The following is a 16,722-nucleotide window of genomic DNA, read 5'->3' on the forward strand; positions in this document are numbered from 1 at the left end:
TGTCAAACCAGCAACAGTTGCCTCTGGTGGTACCTTTCATCTGGGCGGCATCCTGGTCCGTGAAGAATTTCAGCAGGCAGCCGGCCACTCCAGGACACCAGGCTCAGGATATGAACCATGGCCTTTCCCCAGAGAAACAAAAGTCACCAGGCCAGGTTCCTGATGTCAGTTGGCAGGAGGCACTTGGCACTGTCAAACCAGCCACAGGTGCCGGTGGGGGCATTTTTCATCTGGGAGGCATCCTGATCCATGCGGAATTTCAGCAGGCGGCCGGCCACTCCGAGCCCCCAGGCCCTGGACATGAACCATGGCCTTTCCCCTGAGAAACAAAAGTCAGCAGGCCAGGTTCCTGATGTCAGTTTGCAGGAGGCACTTGGCACTGTCAAACCAGCCACAGTTGCCTGTGGTGGCACCTTCCATCTCGGCGGCATCCGGATCCATGCAGAATGTCAGCAGGCAGCCGGCCACTCCGGGCCCCCAGGCCATGGACATGAACCATGGCCTTTCCCCAGAGAAACAAAAGTCACCAGGCCAGGTTCCTGATGTCAGTTTGCAGGAGGCACTTGGCACTGTCAAACCAGCCACAGTTACCTGTGGGGGCACCTTTCATCTGGGAGGTATCCTCAACCGTGAGGAATTTCAGCAGGCAGCCGGCCACTCCAGGCCGCGGGGCACTGGACACGAATGAGGGCCTTTACCCAGAGAAATAAAAGTCACCAGGCCAGGTTCCTGATGTCAGTTTGCAGGAGGCACTTGGCACTGTCAAACCAGCCACAGTTGCCTGTGGGGGCACCTTTCATCTGGGAGGCATCCTGATCCATGTGGAATTTCAGCAGGCAGCCTGCCACTCGAGCCACCGGGCCCTGGAGAGGAACGATGGCCTTTCCCCAGAGAAACAGAACTCAGCAGGCCAGGTCGCTGATGTCTGTTTGCAGGAGGCACTTGGCACTGTCAAACCAGCCACATTTGCCTTGGGTGGTACTTTCGGTCTGGGAGGTATCCTGATCCGTGCGGAATTTCAGCATGCAGCCGGCCACTCCGGGCCACCGTACCCTGGAAAAGAATGATGGCCTTTACACACAGAAACAAAAGTCACCAGGCCAGGTTCCTGATGTCAGTTTGCAGGAGGCACTTGGCACTGTCAAACCAGCCGCAGTTGCCTGTGGGGGCATTTTTCATCTGGGAGGCATCCTGATCCATGCGGAATTTCATCAGGCAGCCAGCCACTCCGAGCCCCCAGGCCCTGGACATGAACCATGGCCTTTCCCCAGAGAAACAAAAGTCACCAGGCCAGGTTCCTGATGTCAGTTTGCAGGAGGCACTTGGCACTGTCAAACCTGACGCAGTTTCCTCTGGGGGCATTTTTCATCTGGGAGGCATCCTGATCCGTGTGGAATTTCAGCAGGCAGCCGGCCACTCCGGGCCAGCGGGCCCTGGAGAGGAACGATGGCCTTTCCCCTGAGAAACAAAAGTCACCAGGCCAGGTTCCTGATGTCAGTTTGCAGGAGGCACTTGGCAGTGTCAAACCAGCCACAGTTGCCTGTGGTGGCACCTTCCATCTCGGCGGCATCCTGATCCATGCAGAATTTCAGCAGGCAGCCGGCCACTCCGGGCCCCCAGGCCATGGACATGAACCATGGACTTTCCCCAGAGAAACAAAAGTCACCAGGCCAGGTTCCTGATGTCAGTTTGCAGGAGGCACTTGGCAGTGTCAAACCAGCCACAGTTACCTGTGGGGGCACCTTTCATCTGGGAGGTATCCTCAACCGTGAGGAATTTCAGCAGGCAGCCAGCCACTCCAGGCCGCGGGGCACTGGACACGAATGATGGCCTTTACCCAGAGAAATAAAAGTCACCAGGCCAGGTTCCTGATGTCAGTTTGCAGGAGGCACTTGGCACTTTCAAACCAGCCACAGTTGCCTGTGGGGGCACCTTTCATCTGGGAGGCCTCCTGATCCATGTGGAATTTCAGCAGGCAGCCGGCCACTCCTGGCCACAAGGCCCTGGACCTGAACCATGGCCTTTACCCAGATAAAGAAAAGTCACCAGGCCAGGTTCCTGATGTCAGTTTGCAGGAGGCACTTGGCACTGTCAAACCAGCCGCAGTTGCCTGTGGGGGCACCTTGCATCTGGGAGGTATCCTGAACCGTGAGGAATTTCAGCAGGCAGCCGGCCACACCGGGCCACCGGGACCAGGACAAGAATAATGGCCTTTCCCCAGAGAAACAAAAGTCACCAGGCCAGGTTCCTGATGTCAGTTTGCAGGTGGCACTTGGCACTGTCAAACCAGACGCAGGTGCCTGTGGGGGCACCTTGCAACTGGGATGTATCCTCATCCGTGCGGAATTTCAGCAGGCAGCCGGCCACTCCTGGCCACAAGGCCCTGGACATGAACCATGGCCTTTCCCCAGAGAAACAAAAGTCACCAGGCCAGGTTCCTGATGTCAGTTTGCAGGAGGCACTTGGCACTGTCAAACCAGACGCAGTTGCCTGTGGGGGCATTTTTCATCTGGGAGGCATCCTCAACCTTGTGGAATTTCAGCAGGCAGCCGGCCACTCCGGCCACTCTGGGCCCCGGACAAGAATGATGGCCTTTCCCCAGAGAAACAAAAGTCACCAGGCCAGGTTCCTGATGTCAGTTTGCAGGAGGCACTTGGCACTGTCAAACCAGACGCAGTGCCTGTGGGGGCACCTTGCAACTGGGATATATCCTCATCCGTGCGGAATTTCAGCAGGCAGCCGGCCACTCCTGGCCACAAGGCCCTGGACATGAACCATGGCCTTTCCCCAGAGAAACAAAAGTCACCAGGCCAGGTTCCTGATGTCAGTTTGCAGGAGGCACTTGGCAGTGTCAAACCAGCCACAGTTGCCTGTGGGGGCACCTTGCAACTGGGATGTATCCTCATCCGTGCGGAATTTCAGCAGGCAGCCGGCCACTCCTGGCCACAAGGCCCTGGACCTGAACCATGGCCTTTCCCCAGAGAAACAAAAGTCACCAGGCCAGGTTCCTGATGTCAGTTTGCAGGAGGCACTTGGCACTGTCAAACCAGACGCAGTGCCTGTGGGGGCACCTTGCAACTGGGATATATCCTCATCCGTGCGGAATTTCAGCAGGCAGCCGGCGACTCCTGGCCACAAGGCCCTGGACATGAACCATGGCCTTTCCCCAGAGAAATAAAAGTCACCAGGCCAGGTTCCTGATGTCAGTTGGCAGGAGGCACTTGGCACTGTCAAACCAGCCACAGTTGCCTGTGGGGGCACCTTTCATCTGGGAGGCCTCCTGATCCATGTGGAATTTCAGCAGGCAGCCTGCCACTCGAGCCACCGGGCCCTGGAGAGGAACGATGGCCTTTCCCCAGAGAAACAAAAGTCACCAGGCCAGGTCGCTGATGTCTGTTTGCAGGAGGCACTTGGCACTGTCAAACCAGCCACAGTTGCCTTGGGTGGTACTTTCGGTATGGGAGGCATCCTGATCCTTTTGGAATTTCAGCAGGCAGCCGGCCACTCCGGGCTACCAGGCCCTGGACATGAACCATGGCCTTTCCCCTGAGAAACAAAAGTCACCAGGCCAGGTTCCTGATGTCAGTTTGCAGGAGGCACTTGGCACTGTCAAACCAGCCACAGTTGCCTGTGGTGGCACCTTCCATCTCAGCGGCATCCGGATCCATGCAGAATTTCAGCAGGCAGCCGGCCACTCCGGGCCCCCAGGCCATGGACATGAACCATGGCCTTTCCCCAGAGAAACAAAAGTCAGCAGGCCAGGTTCCTGATGTCAGTTTGCAGGAGGCACTTGGCAGTGTCAAACCAGCCACAGTTACCTGTGGGGGCACCTTTCATCTGGGAGGTATCCTCAACCGTGAGGAATTTCAGCAGGCAGCCGGCCACTCCAGGCCGCGGGGCACTGGACACGAATGAGGGCCTTTACCCAGAGAAATAAAAGTCACCAGGCCAGGTTCCTGATGTCAGTTTGCAGGAGGCACTTGGCACTGTCAAACCAGACGCAGTTACCTGTGGGGGCATTTTTCATCTGGGAGGCATCCTGATCCATGCGGAATTTCAGCAGGCAGCCGGCCACTCCGAGCCCCCAGGCCCTGGACATGAACCATGGCCTTTCCCCAGAGAAACAAAAGTCACCAGGCCAGGTTCCTGATGTCAGTTTGCAGGAGGCACTTGGCACTGTCAAATCTGACGCAGTTTCCTCTGGGGGCATTTTTCATCTGGGAGGCATCCTGATCCGTGTGGAATTTCAGCAGGCAGCCGGCCACTCCGGGCCAGCGGGCCCTGGAGAGGAACGATGGCCTTTCCCCTGAGAAACAAAAGTCACCAGGCCAGGTTCCTGATGTCAGTTTGCAGGAGGCACTTGGCAGTGTCAAACCAGCCACAGTTGCCTGTGGTGGCACCTTCCATCTCGGCGGCATCCTGATCCATGCGGAATTTCAGCAGGCAGCCGGCCACTCCGGGCCACCAGGCCCTGGACAATAATGATGGCCTTTCCCCAGAGAAACAAAAGTCACCAGGTCAGGTTCCTGATGTCAGTTTGCAGGAGGCACTTGGCACTGTCAAACCAGACGCAGTTGCCTGTGGGGGCACCTTGCAACTGGGATGTATCCTCATCCGTGCGGAATTTCAGCAGGCAGCCGGCCACTCCTGGCCACAAGGCCCTGGACATGAACCATGGCCTTTCCCCAGAGAAACAAAAAACACCAGGCCAGGTTCCTGATGTCAGTTTGCAGGAGGCACTTGGCACTGTCAAACCTGACGCAGTTGCCTGTGGGGGCACCTTGCAACTGGGATGTATCCTCATCCGTGCGGAATTTCAGCAGGCAGCCGGCCACTCCTGGCCACAAGGCCCTGGACATGAACCATGGCCTTTCCCCAGAGAAACAAAAGTCACCAGGCCAGGTTCCTGATGTCAGTTTGCAGGAGGCACTTGGCACTGTCAAACCAGCCACAGTTGCCTGTGGGGGCACCTTGCAAGTGGCATGTATCCTCATCCGTGCGGAATTTCAGCAGGCAGCCGGCCACTCCTGGCCACAAGGCCCTGGACCTGAACCATGGCCTTTCCCCAGAGAAACAAAAGTCACCAGGCCAGGTTCCTGATGTCAGTTTGCAGGAGGCACTTGGCACTGTCAAACCAGCCACAGGTGCCTCTGGTGGTACTTTCGGTCTGGGATGTATCCTGATCCATTTGGAATTTCAGAAGGCAGCGGGCCACTCCGGGCCACCAAGCCCTGGACATGAACCATGGCCTTTCCCCAGAGAAACAAAAGTCACCAGGCCAGGTTCCTGATGTCAGTTTGCAGGTGGCACTTGGCACTGTCAAACCAGACGCAGTTGCCTGAGGGGCACCTTGCAACTGGGATGTATCCTCATCCGTGCGGAATTTCAGCAGGCAGCCGGCCACTCCTGGCCACAAGGCCCTGGACATGAACCATGGCCTTTCCCCAGAGAAACAAAAGTCACCAGGCCAGGTTCCTGATGTCAGTTTGCAGGAGGCACTTGGCACTGTCAAACCAGCCGCAGTTGCCTGTGGGGGCACCTTGCATCTGGGAGGTATCCTGATCCGTGAGGAATTTCAGCAGGCAGCCTGCCACTCCAGGCCACCGGGACCCGGACAAGAATAATGGCCTTTCCCCAGACAAACAAAAGTCACCAGGCCAGGTTCCTGATGTCAGTTTGCAGGTGGCACTTGGCACTGTCAAACCAGACGCAGTTGCCTGTGGGGGCACCTTGCAACTGGGATGTATCCTCATCCTTGCGGAATTTCAGCAGGCAGCTGGCCACTGCGGGCCACAAGGCCCTGGACATGAATGATGGCCTTTCCCCAGAGAAACAAATGTCACCAGGCCAGGTTCCTGATGTCAGTTTGCAGGAGGCACTTGGCACTGTCAAACCAGCCACAGTTGCCTGTGGGGGCACCTTTCATCTGGGAGGCCTCCTGATCCATGTGGAATTTCAGCAGGCAGCCTGCCACTCCTGGCCACAAGGCCCTGGACATGAACCATGGCCTTTCCCCAGAGAAACAAAAGTCACCAGGCCAGGTTCCTGATGTCAGTTTGCAGGAGGCACTTGGCACTGTCAAACCAGCCACAGTTGCCTTGGGTGGTACTTTCGGTCTGGGAGGCATCCTGATCCTTTTGGAATTTCAGCAGGCAGCCGGCCACTCCGGGCCACCGCACCCCGGAAAAGAATCATGGCCTTTCCCCAGAGAAACAAAAGTCACCAGGCCAGGTTCCTGATGTCAGTTTGCAGGAGGCCCTTGGCACTGTCAAACCAGCCACAGTTGCCTCTGGTGGTACCTTTCATCTGGGCGGCATCCTGGTCCGTGCAGAATTTCAGCAGGCAGCCGGCCACTCCAGGACACCAGGCTCAGGATATGAACCATGGCCTTTCCCCAGAGAAACAAAAGTCACCAGGCCAGGTTCCAGATGTCAGTTGGCAGGAGGCACTTGGCACTGTCAAACCAGCCACAGGTGCCGGTGGGGGCATTTTTCATGTGGGAGGCATCCTGATCCATGCGGAATTTCAGCAGGCAGCCGGCCACTCCGAGCCCCCAGGCCCTGGACATGAACCATGGCCTTTCCCCTGAGAAACAAAAGTCAGCAGGCCAGGTTCCTGATGTCAGTTTGCAGGAGGCACTTGGCACTGTCAAACCAGCCACAGTTGCCTGTGGTGGCACCTTCCATCTCGGCGGCATCCGGATCCATGCAGAATTTCAGCAGGCAGCCGGCCACTCCGGGCCCCCAGGCCATGGACATGAACCATGGCCTTTCCCCTGAGAAACAAAAGTCAGCAGGCCAGGTTCCTGATGTCAGTTTGCAGGAGGCACTTGGCACTGTCAAACCAGCCGCAGTTGCCTGTGGGGGCATTTTTCATCTGGGAGGCATCCTGATCCATGCGGAATTTCAGCAGGCAGCCGGCCACTCCGAGCCCCCAGGCCCTGGACATGAACCATGGCCTTTCCCCAGAGAAACAAAAGTCACCAGGCCAGGTTCCTGATGTCAGTTTGCAGGAGGCACTTGGCACTGTCAAACCTGACGCAGTTTCCTCTGGGGGCATTTTTCATCTGGGAGGCATCCTGATCCGTGTGGAATTTCAGCAGGCAGCCGGCCACTCCGGGCCACAAGGCCCTGGAGAGGAACGATGGCCTTTCCCCTGAGAAACAAAAGTCACCAGGCCAGGTTCCTGATGTCAGTTTGCAGGAGGCACTTGGCAGTGTCAAACCAGCCACAGTTGCCTGTGGTGGCACCTTCCATCTCGGCGGCATCCTGATCCATGCAGAATTTCAGCAGGCAGCCGGCCACTCCGGGCCCCCAGGCCATGGACATGAACCATGGACTTTCCCCAGAGAAACAAAAGTCACCAGGCCAGGTTCCTGATGTCAGTTTGCAGGAGGCACTTGGCACTGTCAAACCAGCCACAGTTACCTGTGGGGGCACCTTTCATCTGGGAGGTATCCTCAACCGTGAGGAATTTCAGCAGGCAGCCAGCCACTCCAGGCCGCGGGGCACTGGACACGAATGATGGCCTTTACCCAGAGAAATAAAAGTCACCAGGCCAGGTTCCTGATGTCAGTTTGCAGGAGGCACTTGGCACTTTCAAACCAGCCACAGTTGCCTGTGGGGGCACCTTTCATCTGGGAGGCCTCCTGATCCATGTGGAATTTCAGCAGGCAGCCGGCCACTCCGGGCCAGCGGGCCCTGGAGAGGAACGATGGCCTTTCCCCTGAGAAACAAAAGTCACCAGGCCAGGTTCCTGATGTCAGTTTGCAGGTGGCACTTGGCACTGTCAAACCAGATGCAGTTGCCTGTGGGGGCACCTTCCAACTGGGATGTATCCTCATCCGTGCGGAATTTCAGCAGGCAGCCGGCCACTCCTGGCCACAAGGCCCTGGACATGAACCATGGCCTTTCCCCAGAGAAACAAAAAACACCAGGCCAGGTTCCTGATGTCAGTTTGCAGGAGGCACTTGGCACTGTCAAACCAGACGCAGTTGCCTGTGGGGGCATGTTTCATCTGGGAGGCATCCTCAACCGTGTGGAATTTCAGCAGGCAGCCGGCCACTCCGGCCACTCTGGGCCCCGGACAAGAATGATGGCCTTTCCCCAGAGAAACAAAAGTCACCAGGCCAGGTTCCTGATGTCAGTTTGCAGGTGGCACTTGGCACTGTCAAACCAGACGCAGTTGCCTGTGGGGGCACCTTGCAACTGGGATGTATCCTCATCCGTGCGGAATTTCAGCAGGCAGCCGGCCACTCCTGGCCACAAGGCCCTGGACATGAACCATGGCCTTTCCCCAGAGAAACAAAAGTCACCAGGCCAGGTTCCTGATGTCAGTTTGCAGGAGGCACTTGGCACTGTCAAACCAGCCACAGTTGCCTGTGGGGGCACCTTGCAACTGGCATGTATCCTCATCCGTGCGGAATTTCAGCAGGCAGCTGGCCACTCCTGGCCACAAGGCCCTGGACCTGAACCATGGCCTTTACCCAGATATAGAAAAGTCACCAGGCCAGGTTCCTGATGTCAGTTTGCAGGAGGCACTTGGCACTGTCAAACCAGCCGCAGTTGCCTGTGGGAGCACCTTGCATCTGGGAGGTATCCTGAACCGTGAGGAATTTCAGCAGGCAGCCGGACACACCGGGCCACCGGGACCCGGACAAGAATAATGGCCTTTCCCCAGACAAAGAAAAGTCACCAGGCCAGGTTCCTGATGTCAGTTTGCAGGTGGCACTTGGCACTGTCAAACCAGACGCAGTTGCCTGTGGGGGCACCTTGCAACTGGGATGTATCCTCATCCGTGCGGAATTTCAGCAGGCAGCCGGCCACTCCTGGCCACAAGGCCCTGGACATGAACCATGGCCTTTCCCCAGAGAAATAAAAGTCACCAGGCCAGGTTCCTGATGTCAGTTGGCAGGAGGCACTTGGCACTGTCAAACCAGCCACAGTTGCCTGTGGGGGCACCTTTCATCTGGGAGGCCTCCTGATCCATGTGGAATTTCAGCAGGCAGCCTGCCACTCGAGCCACCGGGCCCTGGAGAGGAACCATGGCCTTTCCCCAGAGAAACAGAACTCGGCAGGCCAGGTCGCTGATGTCTGTTTGCAGGAGGCACTTGGCACTGTCAAACCAGCCACAGTTGCCTTGGGTGGTACTTTCGGTATGGGAGGCATCCTGATCCTTTTGGAATTTCAGCAGGCAGCCGGCCACTCCGGGCCACCGTACCCCGGAAAAGAATCATGGCCTTTCCCCAGAGAAACAAAAGTCACCAGGCCAGGTTCCTGATGTCAGTTTGCAGGAGGCACTTGGCACTGTCAAACCAGCCGCAGTTGCCTCTGGTGGTGCCTTTCATCTGGGCGGCATCCTGGTCCGTGCAGAATTTCAGCAGGCAGCCGGCCACTCCAGGACACCAGGCTCAGGATATGAACCATGGCCTTTCCCCAGAGAAACAAAAGTCACCAGGCCAGGTTCCAGATGTCAGTTGGCAGGAGGCACTTGGCACTGTCAAACCAGCCACAGGTGCCTGTGGGGGCATTTTTCATGTGGGAGGCATCCTGATCCATGCGGAATTTCAGCAGGCAGCCGGCCACTCCGAGCCCCCAGGCCCTGGACATGAACCATGGCCTTTCCCCAGAGAAACAAAAGTCACCAGGTCAGGTTCCTGATGTCAGTTTGCAGGAGGCACTTGGCACTGTCAAACCTGACTCAGTTTCCTCTGGGGGCATTTTTCATCTGGGAGGCATCCAGATCCATGTGGAATTTCAGCAGGCAGCCGGCCACTCTGGGCTACCAGGCCCTGGACATGAACCATGGCCTTTCCCCTGAGAAACAAAAGTCACCAGGCCAGGTTCCTGATGTCAGTTTGCAGGAGGCACTTGGCACTGTCAAACCAGCCACAGTTGCCTGTGGTGGCACCTTCCATCTCAGCGGCATCCGGATCCATGCAGAATTTCAGCAGGCAGCCGGCCACTCCGGGCCCCCAGGCCATGGACATGAACCATGGCCTTTCCCCAGAGAAACAAAAGTCAGCAGGCCAGGTTCCTGATGTCAGTTTGCAGGAGGCACTTGGCAGTGTCAAACCAGCCACAGTTACCTGTGGGGGCACCTTTCATCTGGGAGGTATCCTCAACCGTGAGGAATTTCAGCAGGCAGCCGGCCACTCCAGGCCGTGGGGCACTGGACACGAATGAGGGCCTTTACCCAGAGAAATAAAAGTCACCAGGCCAGGTTCCTGATGTCAGTTTGCAGGAGTCACTTGGCACTGTCAAACCAGCCGCAGTTGCCTGTGGGGGCATTTTTCATCTGGGAGGCATCCTGATCCATGCGGAATTTCAGCAGGCAGCCGGCCACTCCGAGCCCCCAGGCCCTGGACATGAACCATGGCCTTTCCCCAGAGAAACAAAAGTCACCAGGCCAGGTTCCTGATGTCAGTTTGCAGGAGGCACTTGGCACTGTCAAATCTGACGCAGTTTCCTCTGGGGGCATTTTTCATCTGGGAGGCATCCTGATCCGTGTGGAATTTCAGCAGGCAGCCGGCCACTCCCGGCCAGCGGGCCCTGGAGAGGAACGATGGCCTTTCCCCTGAGAAACAAAAGTCACCAGGCCAGGTTCCTGATGTCAGTTTGCAGGAGGCACTTGGCAGTGTCAAACCAGCCACAGTTGCCTGTGGTGGCACCTTCCATCTCGGCGGCATCCTGATCCATGCGGAATTTCAGCAGGCAGCCGGCCACTCCGGGCCACCAGGCCCTGGACAATAATGATGGCCTTTCCCCAGAGAAACAAAAGTCACCAGGCCAGGTTCCTGATGTCAGTTTGCAGGAGGCACTTGGCACTGTCAAACCAGACGCAGTTGCCTGTGGGGGCACCTTGCAACTGGCATGTATCCTCATCCGTGCGGAATTTCAGCAGGCAGCCGGCCACTCCTGGCCACAAGGCCCTGGACATGAACCATGGCCTTTCCCCAGAGAAACAAAAAACACCAGGCCAGGTTCCTGATGTCAGTTTGCAGGTGGCACTTGGCACTGTCAAACCAGACGCAGTTGCCTGAGGGGCACATTGCAACTGGGATGTATCCTCATCCGTGCGGAATTTCAGCAGGCAGCCGGCCACTCCTGGCCACAAGGCCCTGGACATGAACCATGGCCTTTCCCCAGAGAAACAAAAGTCACCAGGCCAGGTTCCTGATGTCAGTTTGCAGGAGGCACTTGGCACTGTCAAACCAGCCGCAGTTGCCTGTGGGGGCACCTTGCATCTGGGAGGTATCCTGATCCGTGAGGAATTTCAGCAGGCAGCCTGCCACTCCAGGCCACCGGGACCCGGACAAGAATAATGGCCTTTCCCCAGACAAACAAAAGTCACCAGGCCAGGTTCCTGATGTCAGTTTGCAGGTGGCACTTGGCACTGTCAAACCAGACGCAGTTGCCTGTGGGGGCACCTTGCAACTGGGATGTATCCTCATCCGTGCGGAATTTCAGCAGGCAGCTGGCCACTCCGGGCCACAAGGCCCTGGACATGAATGATGGCCTTTCCCCAGAGAAACAAAAGTCACCAGGCCAGGTTCCTGATGTCAGTTTGCAGGAGGCACTTGGCACTGTCAAACCAGCCACAGTTGCCTGTGGGGGCACCTTTCATCTGGGAGGCCTCCTGATCCATGTGGAATTTCAGCAGGCAGCCTGCCACTCCTGGCCACAAGGCCCTGGACATGAACCATGGCCTTTCCCCAGAGAAACAAAAGTCACCAGGCCAGGTTCCTGATGTCAGTTTGCAGGAGGCACTTGGCACTGTCAAACCAGCCACAGTTGCCTTGGGTGGTACTTTCGGTCTGGGAGGCATCCTGATCCTTTTGGAATTTCAGCAGGCAGCCGGCCACTCCGGGCCACCGTACCCCGGAAAAGAATCATGGCCTTTCCCCAGAGAAACAAAAGTCACCAGGCCAGGTTCCTGATGTCAGTTTGCAGGAGGCACTTGGCACTGTCAAACCAGCCACAGTTGCCTCTGGTGGTACCTTTCATCTGGGCGGCATCCTGGTCCGTGCAGAATTTCAGCAGGCAGCCGGCCACTCCAGGACACCAGGCTCAGGATATGAACCATGGCCTTTCCCCAGAGAAACAAAAGTCACCAGGCCAGGTTCCAGATGTCAGTTGGCAGGAGGCACTTGGCACTGTCAAACCAGCCACAGGTGCCGGTGGGGGCATTTTTCATGTGGGAGGCATCCTGATCCATGCGGAATTTCAGCAGGCAGCCGGCCACTCCGAGCCCCCAGGCCCTGGACATGAACCATGGCCTTTCCCCTGAGAAACAAAAGTCAGCAGGCCAGGTTCCTGATGTCAGTTTGCAGGAGGCACTTGGCACTGTCAAACCAGCCACAGTTGCCTGTGGTGGCACCTTCCATCTCGGCGGCATCCGGATCCATGCAGAATTTCAGCAGGCAGCCGGCCACTCCGGGCCCCCAGGCCATGGACATGAACCATGGCCTTTCCCCAGAGAAACAAAAGTCAGCAGGCCAGGTTCCTGATGTCAGTTTGCAGGAGGCACTTGGCAGTGTCAAACCAGCCACAGTTACCTGTGGGGGCACCTTTCATCTGGGAGGTATCCTCAACCGTGAGGAATTTCAGCAGGCAGCCGGCCACTCCAGGCCACCGGGACCCGGACAAGAATAATGGCCTTTCCCCAGACAAACAAAAGTCACCAGGCCAGGTTCCTGATGTCAGTTTGCAGGTGGCACTTGGCACTGTCAAACCAGACGCAGTTGCCTGTGGGGGCACCTTGCAACTGGGATGTATCCTCATCCGTGCGGAATTTCAGCAGGCAGCCGGCCACTGCGGGCCACAAGGCCCTGGACATGAATGATGGCCTTTCCCCAGAGAAACAAAAGTCACCAGGCCAGGTTCCTGATGTCAGTTTGCAGGAGGCACTTGGCACTGTCAAACCAGCCACAGTTGCCTGTGGGGGCACCTTTCATCTGGGAGGCCTCCTGATCCATGTGGAATTTCAGCAGGCAGCCTGCCACTCCTGGCCACAAGGCCCTGGACATGAACCATGGCCTTTCCCCAGAGAAACAAAAGTCACCAGGCCAGGTTCCTGATGTCAGTTTGCAGGAGGCACTTGGCACTGTCAAACCAGCCACAGTTGCCTTGGGTGGTACTTTCGGTCTGGGAGGCATCCTGATCCTTTTGGAATTTCAGCAGGCAGCCGGCCACTCCGGGCCACCGTACCCCGGAAAAGAATCATGGCCTTTCCCCAGAGAAACAAAAGTCACCAGGCCAGGTTCCTGATGTCAGTTTGCAGGAGGCACTTGGCACTGTCAAACCAGCCACAGTTGCCTCTGGTGGTACCTTTCATCTGGGCGGCATCCTGGTCCGTGCAGAATTTCAGCAGGCAGCCGGCCACTCCAGGACACCAGGCTCAGTATATGAACCATGGCCTTTCCCCAGAGAAACAAAAGTCACCAGGCCAGGTTCCAGATGTCAGTTGGCAGGAGGCACTTGGCACTGTCAAACCAGCCACAGGTGCCGGTGGGGGCATTTTTCATGTGGGAGGCATCCTGATCCATGCGGAATTTCAGCAGGCAGCCGGCCACTCCGAGCCCCCAGGCCCTGGACATGAACCATGGCCTTTCCCCTGAGAAACAAAAGTCAGCAGGCCAGGTTCCTGATGTCAGTTTGCAGGAGGCACTTGGCACTGTCAAACCAGCCACAGTTGCCTGTGGTGGCACCTTCCATCTCGGCGGCATCCGGATCCATGCAGAATTTCAGCAGGCAGCCGGCCACTCCGGGCCCCCAGGCCATGGACATGAACCATGGCCTTTCCCCAGAGAAACAAAAGTCAGCAGGCCAGGTTCCTGATGTCAGTTTGCAGGAGGCACTTGGCAGTGTCAAACCAGCCACAGTTACCTGTGGGGGCACCTTTCATCTGGGAGGTATCCTCAACCGTGAGGAATTTCAGCAGGCAGCCGGCCACTCCAGGCCGCGGGGCACTGGACACGAATGAGGGCCTTTACCCAGAGAAATAAAAGTCACCAGGCCAGGTTCCTGATGTCAGTTTGCAGGAGGCACTTGGCACTGTCAAACCAGCCACAGTTGCCTGTGGGGGCACCTTTCATCTGGGAGGCATCCTGATCCATGTGGAATTTCAGCAGGCAGCCTGCCACTCGAGCCACCGGGCCCTGGAGAGGAACGATGGCCTTTCCCCAGAGAAACAGAACTCAGCAGGCCAGGTCGCTGATGTCTGTTTGCAGGAGGCACTTGGCACTGTCAAACCAGCCACATTTGCCTTGGGTGGTACTTTCGGTCTGGGAGGTATCCTGATCCGTGCGGAATTTCAGCATGCAGCCGGCCACTCCGGGCCACCGTACCCTGGAAAAGAATGATGGCCTTTCCCCAGAGAAACAAAAGTCACCAGGCCAGGTTCCTGATGTCAGTTTGCAGGTGGCACTTGGCACTGTCAAACCAGCCGCAGTTGCCTGTGGGGGCACCTTGCAACTGGGATGTATCCTCATCCGTGCGGAATTTCAGCAGGCAGCCGGCCACTCCTGGCCACAAGGCCCTGGACAAGAACCATGGCCTTTCCCCAGAGAAACAAAAGTCACCAGGCCAGGTTCCTGATGTCAGTTTGCAGGAGGCACTTGGCACTGTCAAACCAGCCACAGTTGCCTGTGGGGGCACCTTGCAACTGGGATGTATCCTCATCCGTGCGGAATTTCAGCAGGCAGCCGGCCACTCCTGGCCACAAGGCCCTGGACCTGAACCATGGCCTTTACCCAGATAAAGAAAAGTCACCAGGCCAGGTTCCTGATGTCAGTTTGCAGGAGGCACTTGGCACTGTCAAACCAGCCGCAGTTGCCTGTGGGGGCACCTTGCATCTGGGAGGTATCCTGATCCGTGAGGAATTTCAGCAGGCAGCCGGCCACTCCGTCCACCGGTACCCGGAAAAGAATGTTGGCCTTTCCCCAGAGAAACAAAAGTCACCAGGCCAGGTTCCTGATGTCAGTTTGCAGTTGGCACTTGGCACTGTCAAACCAGACGCAGTTGCCTGTGGGGGCACCTTGCAACTGGGATGTATCCTCATCCGTGCGGAATTTCAGCAGGCAGCCGGCCACTCCTGGCCACAAGGCCCTGGACATGAACCATGGCCTTTCCCCAGAGAAACAAAAAACACCAGGCCAGGTTCCTGATGTCAGTTTGCAGGAGGCACTTGGCACTGTCAAACCAGACGCAGTTGCCTGTGGGGGCACCTTGCAACTGGGATGTATCCTCATCCGTGCGGAATTTCAGCAGGCAGCCGGCCACTCCTGGCCACAAGGCCCTGGACATGAACCATGGCCTTTCCCCAGAGAAACAAAAGTCACCAGGCCAGGTTCCTGATGTCAGTTTGCAGGAGGCACTTGGCACTGTCAAACCAGCCACAGTTGCCTGTGGGGGCACCTTGCAACTGGCATGTATCCTCATCCGTGCGGAATTTCAGCAGGCAGCCGGCCACTCCTGGCCACAAGGCCCTGGACATGAACCATGGCCTTTCCGCAGAGAAACAAAAGTCACCAGGCCAGGTTCCTGATGTCAGTTTGCAGGAGGCACTTGGCACTGTCAAACCAGCCACAGTTGCCTGTGGGGGCACCTTGCAACTGGGATGTATCCTCATCCGTGCGGAATTTCAGCAGGCAGCCGGCCACTCCTGGCCACAAGGCCCTGGACCTGAACCATGGCCTTTGCCCAGATAAAGAAAAGTCACCAGGCCAGGTTCCTGATGTCAGTTTGCAGGAGGCACTTGGCACTGTCAAACCAGCCACAGTTGCCTGTGGGGGCACCTTGCATCTGGGAGGTATCCTGAACCGTGAGGAATTTCAGCAGGCAGCCGGCCACACCGGGCCACCGGGACCCGGACAAGAATAATGGCCTTTCCCCAGACAAAGAAAAGTCACCAGGCCAGTTTCCTGATGTCAGTTTGCAGGAGGCACTTGGCATTGTCAAACCAGCCACAGTTGCCTGTGGGGGCACCTTGCAACTGGGATGTATCCTCATCCCTGCGGAATTTCAGCAGGCAGCCGGCCACTCCTGGCCACAAGGCCCTGGACATGAACCATGGCCTTTCCCCAGAGAAACAAAAGTCACCAGGCCAGGTTCCTGATGTCAGTTTGCAGGAGGCACTTGGCACTGTCAAACCAGACGCAGTTGCCTGTGGGGGCATTTTTCATCTGGGAGGCATCCTCAACCTAGTGGAATTTCAGCAGGCAGCCGGCCACTCCGGCCACTCTGGGCCCCGGACAAGAATGATGGCCTTTCCCCAGAGAAACAAAAGTCACCAGGCCAGGTTCCTGATGTCAGTTTGCAGGAGGCACTTGGCACTGTCAAACCAGACGCAGTGCCTGTGGGGGCACCTTGCAACTGGGATATATCCTCATCCGTGCGGAATTTCAGCAGGCAGCCGGCCACTCCTGGCCACAAGGCCCTGGACATGAACCATGGCCTTTCCCCAGAGAAACAAAAGTCACCAGGCCAGGTTCCTGATGTCAGTTTGCAGGAGGCACTTGGCAGTGTCAAACCAGCCACAGTTGCCTGTGGGGGCACCTTGCAACTGGGATGTATCCTCATCCGTGCGGAATTTCAGCAGGCAGCCGGCCACTCCTGGCCACAAGGCCCTGGACCTGAACCATGGCCTTTACCCAGATAAAGAAAAGTCACCAGGCCAGGTTCCTGATGTCAGTTTGCAGGAGGCACTTGGCACTGTCAAACC

Source organism: Passer domesticus, chromosome 9 (assembly GCF_036417665.1).
Source record: "Passer domesticus isolate bPasDom1 chromosome 9, bPasDom1.hap1, whole genome shotgun sequence".
NCBI lineage: Eukaryota > Metazoa > Chordata > Aves > Passeriformes > Passeridae > Passer > Passer domesticus.